Source organism: Triticum dicoccoides, chromosome 2B, assembly GCF_002162155.2.
Source record: "Triticum dicoccoides isolate Atlit2015 ecotype Zavitan chromosome 2B, WEW_v2.0, whole genome shotgun sequence".
Lineage (NCBI taxonomy): Eukaryota > Viridiplantae > Streptophyta > Magnoliopsida > Poales > Poaceae > Triticum > Triticum dicoccoides.
In genome coordinates this window covers 63,902,839-63,911,017 of record NC_041383.1, presented here as the reverse complement: position 1 = coordinate 63,911,017, position 8,179 = coordinate 63,902,839, and the positions used below count along the sequence as shown (strand labels likewise).

General features: G+C 41.1%; 1 long non-coding RNA gene across 10 annotated transcripts; it reads right to left on the bottom strand.

Annotated features, from left to right (window-relative positions):
* Nucleotides 1-712: 712 nt before the first annotated feature.
* LOC119362164 lies at nt 713-7,152 on the bottom strand. Of its 10 annotated transcripts, none has more exons than XR_005173158.1 (9): nt 6,762-7,152; nt 6,375-6,644; nt 5,179-5,288; nt 4,432-4,489; nt 4,188-4,309; nt 3,953-4,116; nt 2,621-2,869; nt 1,977-2,092; nt 713-1,196 (listed from the first exon to the last, which is right to left on the bottom strand). It is a non-coding gene; the product is annotated as an uncharacterized LOC119362164 (long non-coding RNA). The 10 variants fall into 10 exon arrangements; XR_005173159.1 differs by having other exon boundaries at nt 5,179-5,240; nt 6,762-7,150; XR_005173154.1 differs by having other exon boundaries at nt 5,179-5,250; nt 6,762-7,148.
* Nucleotides 7,153-8,179: the final 1,027 nt, after the last annotated feature.

Genomic DNA, 8,179 nt, shown 5'->3' with positions numbered 1-8,179 from the left:
GGGGGGCAAAATGGCCCAAGTTGGCCTCCTTGAAGCTCCGCCACTGTAGTCATCGCTATGTGGTCTACGGATCTGGATGTATTTCTTTATTGTTTCGGGTATTTGTTGGTACTGCCATGATTGAAGATAAATGGATAGGAAGTTTTCTCAAACAAAAAACTAAAGTGCTAGAACTGGCTGGGTCAAATTTTCTGATCTTTTTATTTGGAGTAGTTATATGACTTGGTACATGCGAGAGAAGTTTACAATAGCAAGAGTGGTGCAGAGATTTAGATGAAAAGGTGAAGGGAAGGTTGAACATCTTTTAGTTGATAGCGATGTGACCAAAAATGGAAACTGGTTGAGTCGTAGTTGTATCTTTTTTCCTTTTATTTTCTTGCAAAGCTCTCTTGAAGTCGAGAAACTTGTGAAATGCTGATATCATGATATCCAATTGGAATTGGAGGTCAAGTTAATGGTACGGGATGAAAACAGAATTTTCAGAACAGTCGCAGTGAGCATGCATAACTTGATCATTTAGCAATAACTAGATGACTCGTTGCGCCAATGGCGCAAAGGCCGAGAGGGAGCCAAGTATTGTGAGAATATTTAGACACCCAAGTCGAAAACCAAATGTGGCCAACACTCCCGCATCCTCTGCTTGGAAGCCACCTTTTCTCACAGGATCTAACATAGATACATGATTTTTCAAGAGGAAATTTCAGAGAAAATATAAAACATGGAAGGTTTTAAGTTGTACTATTGAGACCATACCATCATATCTTCATTTAGTTTCTTTGGAAATCTAAAGGTCTAAGAGGATGGTACATGTGAGAAGCTGTGAATTCACAAAAAAAACTAAACTAACTTCCAAACAAACATTTCAAGTTTAGAAGCCACAAAGAAGCAGCCTAGATCTCTCGTTGTAGTGCAGGTACATGTCCTTAATCCTACATCCACATCCCATAATTTTTCAACACCTAAATCCACGAAATCCAACTGGAGGAAATCATGGCAGAAACATGCACCGTGGCTTACGTCTCCAAGAAGGACTTCTCGGCATTCTTGTGCAGGTTGGACACAACAATCCTCGCTGCGAGCTGCAGAAGAACCACACAGGCACCTTCCTTCACCTTGCCCTTGGGGAGGAGGGGGGCAACACTTGCAGCACCGCGACAAGGCTTGCTCCGAGTGTAATCATCAACATTCTTAGATACCTAAACAAACAATCAAAAAAGAACAGGCTATAAGCAATCAAAAAAGAGGAATTATACAGCCTCAAAAATATATACGCATGAAATAATATTATTCATTTGATAATTAGTCCCAAACATAGATATGACCCAGCCGCTTCTCTAGGAGTCCCATACGATCCGAGTTTAAATTTCAACAATATTTTTCCAGCCCATATAGCACACAATATTTATGTATGCGTCTCAGAATGGAAAGAAGCTTAAATCCCAGTCCCAATACAGCCAAAACTACATCGAGATACATTTCGTCAACGAATCACAGAAGTGTAAGGCTAAGATTAAATTATAAAGACTATATCCCTCCTTCTCCACCAAAATGTGGCCACATTCATGCTTTGTCATCCCTTAACTAAATTTCAGACCATTTGAAGATCACAACCAAATTTACTTTCTTAGAAACACCACCATGTAGCATTCTAATACAAAACATGCTCTTACATAGGTATGCCCAGGATTAGATCTCCTTAAACCTTACTTTACAATGATACATCTCTAGGATATGAAACGGACAATCCTACTAAACATAATCATCATGTTTGTGAAAAAGATAAAGGATTATAACTAACTAATGCATGATGTTTATTGAACAATTAGCACCCGAATGCAAACCTAAGGGCCTCTGTGTAGCATGATAAGGAATAGGATATTAAATGTTCAATCTGATTCTTTTGCTATAAATAATGCCTCAAAGTAATACTATAAGAAAGGAACAAAATAGGAAGAGACGGGGTACCATGCTCTCACCTACAATAATTTCCTTCCATCTATGGGTTTTCCCTAGTACTGATCAAACCATCTTTAAATAGTAGTGCTGAACGCCAATTTTTGTTCAACACGCCAAGAGGACCCAAAAAATACACCTGCAAGCAATAAAAGATGGGTTAAAAGTTCACCCATCTAAGCAGGTATCCAACCAAAATCAGAAACAAAGATATAGGATGGTCTAATTCCTTCATGATATCGGCGAACCAGATTAGAGCAGATTGACAGGAGTATCAATACCTCAGAACTAAACATACCAAAGTAAAAATAAAAATACTTTATCAGCACATTCTTTCTACCAAATAATTGCATAAGGTCATCGAACCACGCTGGTTTAAACAGGGCACATGGTTCAAAGTCAGAAATGGGAGGGGATGCTCCTGGCTGCTAAAGCAGACATAATTACTAAAACCAAACATTAAGCATACTGAAATAAGTAAGTTCTGTTTTCAATAGAATTCGTGAGATTATTCCATTCTCAAGCAAGTGCACATATGCAGAACACCTTTTCAGTGAAGCACAATGGAATACATGATCGAGGCAAGATTATAAATAAAATAAAAGGACAACCAACGAAAATATTTGCAACAAAATTATTCCAACAATATGGATCATTAGTAAATTACCTGCATCATGTATCCCTTGGCTTCCTCTGCAAACGCCTGCTAAAGCAGAGTAGAGAGGTACCAAGTAGCTTACTTTTTTGCAAGACACACAAGCAAGTGTGAAGCTGCACAAGAAGATACCTTAGAAAAGCCGTCAATGGAGCCGGTCTGAGCGAGCCAAAGAAGTGTGTGACCTTCCGGTGGCCATCATACGGGTGGGGTCCTCCTCACGGAAGCGAATCCTCGTGGTGCCGTTATCGCCTGCTAGGCCTGGGGTGCAAAAAAGTTAGCGCGGCGGAAAAGAAGGGTGATGCTGTAGCGGACGACGAGACTGGGTCTAAATATTAATATGCATCATATTTCATATTGGCAAAAAGGAGATAGAAATGTAGCAGCCTGGCATAACTAACTATCTATACTAATTATTGTCGGATGATTGCATATAATCACTCATCATGGTAACCGACAGACGGAATGATGGAATGAGAGGAGAAATATGTTTAGTGAAATAGAGTAAGAGAGAGAAACTTGAAAGAAAAAAAAACTCAGCCCTTGCAAATGAAAAACATCATATAAAAAGGATAATCACCAATCAGGCGATTTGTAAGATATGAGCTTGTTGTTGTGATTATCACAAATCTAGTTGATGGATGATTGGAATCAGCTATTTCACTGAATAAACAATGGTCATGGCAAAGTTTCACTGACGGGAATCAGCTACAATCACAGAAATGTTTATGACTGGTCTTACACAAGCAGCAAGCTTCAGTTTCGCTCACTGGAATAAGGGATTTGTATATCTATGCGACTATGCCATGTGTATTGCACACTTTATTTAGACAAGCATGCAAGGAAAATATATTCATGGCACAATTTCATTTTTGTGCCCTGAAGAGAGGTAGTCAAGTCTGCTGTCCAGAACAGAGATGACCATATGTATCAAGAATGGTGAGGTATGGAGAAAATACACTCTCTCAGGAACACATGCAGGTTGGTGTTTGTTTTCCTGCATTTTATTTCTTTTACCTGAACTAAAGATAATACTATGACATCTACTATTAACGGAATTAACCAACGGCAGCCTGCTCTCTGATTTCGAAGTTACATGTTTCAATTCTTCTGTAACATATGCGCTTTATTCAGACAAGCACATGAATATGCGCTTTATTCAGACAAGCACACGAACAAGACAATCATCGAAATAGTATTATGTTCTCATCAATGGTGCTTAAGTTGCTATGTGCATTCTTCTCAACTCAGAGATATGCATGTACAGAGGTTGGTTTTAGATCAATTGATAATCACCTGAACTAACTACAGTACACGGTCTGTAAATCAAGATTGGGAACATACCATGAACATGATTTGTGTAGTATTTATCTGGCTGGTACCCCACACACACGATCTGCTGTTGTTGCAGGAACTCATGGGCAAGGAGGGTAGGCACACATGCTTGCTGGAGCTCCATGTCTGACCGGTTGAGGCCCAGCTACAATTTCAGGCTCCTGATGACCATCCTAAGAACACAAAATGAACAGATCAATCACCATGCACATGTGGAACTAAAGGAAATTGAGGTACATATTACCTTCTGTGGTGGCGTCTTTGGGCATTTTGTCAGATGAAAGTGACACTGCCGCTGATGCTACTAATTGTACAGTGTATTCCTGAAGATTGTTTTAAGAAATGGAAGCGGCCTTTTGTTTATTCCTGGACATGTGACATCAAGCGTATAACAAAATTGGGTTATTTCTGTCGAGGATGTCGGACCATATGTAGTGAATTATGACAACCAGTAAGAAATCATTATCTAAAAAATGCAGAGGCAATACCATAATAATAGATTAGTATTGGCCATCCCCGAATGGCACCTGGGTAAACCAGAAGAACCTAGAAGTGAAAGAGAAGTTCATACACTTCCTCTTGGGTAGGCCAGAGGAAAGAAACATCAAAGGCGTCACACAGAAAGAAAGCTTTTGATGAAAAATATGATGGGGAGGCGCCTCGCTACCGGTTGTACCGAGCTTCTGATAAATAGGGCGATAGGGAAGCATGGTGCTACTGATAGGACACGAGCAATGGGAGGTCCATTGGCAAGAAGCAAGTAGCACATTGTAAAGGAAAAATAACCACAAAGGAGACTAACTAAAGAAACTTGACGATGAAAAAAGAACTGCTACAACAAAAGAAACATTTCTAATCATTTGAACTGTGGGCCTGTTTATATGAAGAATAAGCATCACCAAAGGAAACAACAGATCAAGAAAGAAAACCAAAAGAACTGCAGGCCTGGTTAGGCGCCGGACTGTAGAGCATAAACACATGTTACTACAATTAAATCTTTGTCGCTGAAAAATAAGTAAAAGAAAAGAATGCCCATTATGGAACCATTTTCGAAATTATGACATGTCTCATTGTTTTAATGTTGGGCGAGTGCACTGCTTGTCTGCTTCTTTACAAAAGTTAAACTGATAATGTTATCCTTGCAAGTAAACTCCATGAATCACATAAGCCTTGGTAAGTAACGTTTTAGAAGCAAACATGAGGAAACTGCTTGGGAACGGGTTAAAAATAATTACCTTCAGCAAAAATCAATGTTTCAGCATCCGTGTTGATTCTTGTACACTGAGATTCACAAATTCTGGGACATTCTACGAGTAAATCATCCATACCCAATATATATCAAATACTTCCACATGAAAATGAAGAACAAAAAAATATGGCACAAATCATCCATTAATAAAGCTTAAAACATGATAGATGGTGATAAAAGTATGTCAGATTGACAATAAATAATAGATAATTCCATGGGCACCCACTGTCGTTGGGACTATCAAATTAAAATTTCATATCTATCAGAAAACTAAAGGTTGAGGGCCTCCTAAATACGAAGAAAGGACATGTGCGAAGAGGCCATATATGCTGATTAAGAAAACACACTTTTTAGCAAGCAGACTCCTTCATTTGACGACCAGGATGTGGGGGCATGGTCATGGGATTTGGGCTCAGGAGCAGGCTACAGAGGCTCCTGTAGGATCAAAACAAATAGAAGCGTTTCTTGCATGTTTTACTGTTTGGTTATTCGGTAACTCTAAAGTAATTCAAAATCCAACAGCAAACTGATGTATGTGGTTGCTATAGTATGCATTGGCATGCTCCATTTGCTCGCTGCAAATCCAAACTTAGCACTCACATAATTTGTCTTTCTTCCTTCCCTACAAATTCTTCTACCAACAAAAGAACTTATAGGCATAGAAATAAGTAAATAACCGCCTTTTTTAGTTGATCTTATCAATTCGGCACACATGACCAATTAACTTCAAAAATCCTAGAACAAGTAGAGGTATCAGGTATCTGTAGGAGAAAGAGAGGGGAAACACGAACCGTTCAGTTTCTTTGGTAAAATGCATCAACCACTTGTCTTGCACAGCCAACAGAAGAACACACACACAATAATTCTCAAGACTAAATATGATAACCAGTGACATTAAAAAACTGAGACAATGCTCACCAGTCACCAATAAGGAGCTGAGGCGGCAACTAAACTTCTGTTTTTCACTACATCTAAACTAACTTTTATTTGCTTAATGGGATATATGTCAAATAAAACATTTACACAAGTTGTACAAAGAAGCAGTGCATCAACCACTCGGCTTTCACAACCTAGAGCAGAACACACACTAAGGCACAAAAATTCTCAAGATTAAATAACATAAACAAAGGCATCAAGAACTCGAGATGATATGATACTCAGCAATAAGGAGCTGAGATGCACCTGTGTCGTGCTATGGTCTATCCTTGTGATGATGCTGTTGTCATAGCCATAAGGCATGGGCATCCTTCGCTGAAACCATGGCTGCCATTGCTAAAATGCCCAACCTCTCACCTCCCTGACACAAGTGATAAAAAAAACATGTAAAAACTGAAAATAAAGCAGGAAGAGTGTGCAACGGGGAGGCAGAGGCCGCCGGATCCTTTCCCCTGCTGCTCCGGCCAGCTCGCGACCTCTACCTTCTGCTCCTCGCAATGGCCCTGCAACCAACAGCTTCATCCACGAAACAAGGGGAGGAAACGTGAGTGAGGGCAGGGGGGAAAGGTAGAGGGGCATTGCTGTTACAGGTTCAATAATAAAAAGAGGGAGCGGCAGGAAGGAAGGAGGAACCTGCGGGCGTGAGGGTTGCAGAGAGGCATCTCTACTCCAGCACGGTGTGAACGACAACGAGCCGGCGGCGCTCCCTCCTGGTGACCCTCTCCCTGGGCTCCATTTCCTTCCCCATCCGGCGGCGCCCCGCGGACTCGCCCCTGTTCGGCTGGAGAAGAACGGCCCCTGTTCGGCTGGAGAAGAACGGGATGGAGCAGATGCCTGCAGATCGAATCCAGCGCCGCTGCCGTCGCCGGGAAGCTCGCCTCCGCATCCGGGGCGGACGGATGCGCGCGGGGGGCGGCTGAGGTGGAAGGAGGAGTCGGAGTCGGCGGCTAGGGTTCTTGAGGTGGGAGGAGGGGGAGGGAGGAGGCGACTAAGGCGGGACACGGGCTACGCGGGCTCGTTTTCCCTTTTTCCCTTCGCTCGCTCGCTGTGGCGCGCGCGCACTGTTGCTTCCCTCATCGCTAGCGCACTGTTTATGGACGTAAAAAAGGAGACGTGGCCATGGCCGCTAGTAGGGCGAGTGGCTTCATCTTTTACTATGTAAATGTAAACTAGTGAACACTGCTGCATCCTCTGCAGTGTTCGGTGGAATTCTTGTGGTTATATCCCCTATAGGTTCCAACATGTCACGGCACTGTAGTTCTGTGTTTTTAATTCCCTAGTGCCTTTTAAACAAGTCTATTGTGCTCTTTCAAACTTCGGGCGTGTGCTCATCGATAGAGATTCAGTCATCCTGAAGATTGCTTTGACAAGTAATGAGAGCTGGATTGGTCAAGGAATGGTTATCATCTTCCTTGAAGCAAACTATTTGATGCTTACTCGATTGTGTCGTTCTAATCCCGAGATCAAGCAATACAAACTTCATGCATTTAACTGTCAACTTCTCGTTGGAGAGTAGCCATGTTGCATGTACTAAAAAGCCACATTTTTGTTTGTAGCACTCATTTTATAGTATTTCGTCCTGAGAATTTACACACTAGTAAATTATGTACTCAGTATAAGTGTATTTTCTTCAATTTTTTTGAAACGTTTTGATCATTTCAAATTCGATATCCATGGAGGCTGTGCTCTTCAGCATTTTCACAATTGCCACATAATATAGCAACTTATCTTCTGAAGCAACCAATTTAACAAACTAACCAATGCCTAATATTTCCAATGGTAAAAGCAAGTGATCTGCTATTTCCTTTATAGTGGTGTTTATCATGTGGTTATGTTTTTTTTTGACAAAAGGGTGAATTTTATTGGCTCAAATGATTAAGATGATACATCACACTGAACACACACCCGGTCTCTGCATAACTAAGATGCACACAGCCAACCCAACACACACACACACACACATAAAAACACACCGGCAACTAGCGAAGTCATAAGACCAAAAGCTATGTGCAGGTGTGGAAAAAAGAAAAAGAAACAAGAAATAAGCCCCA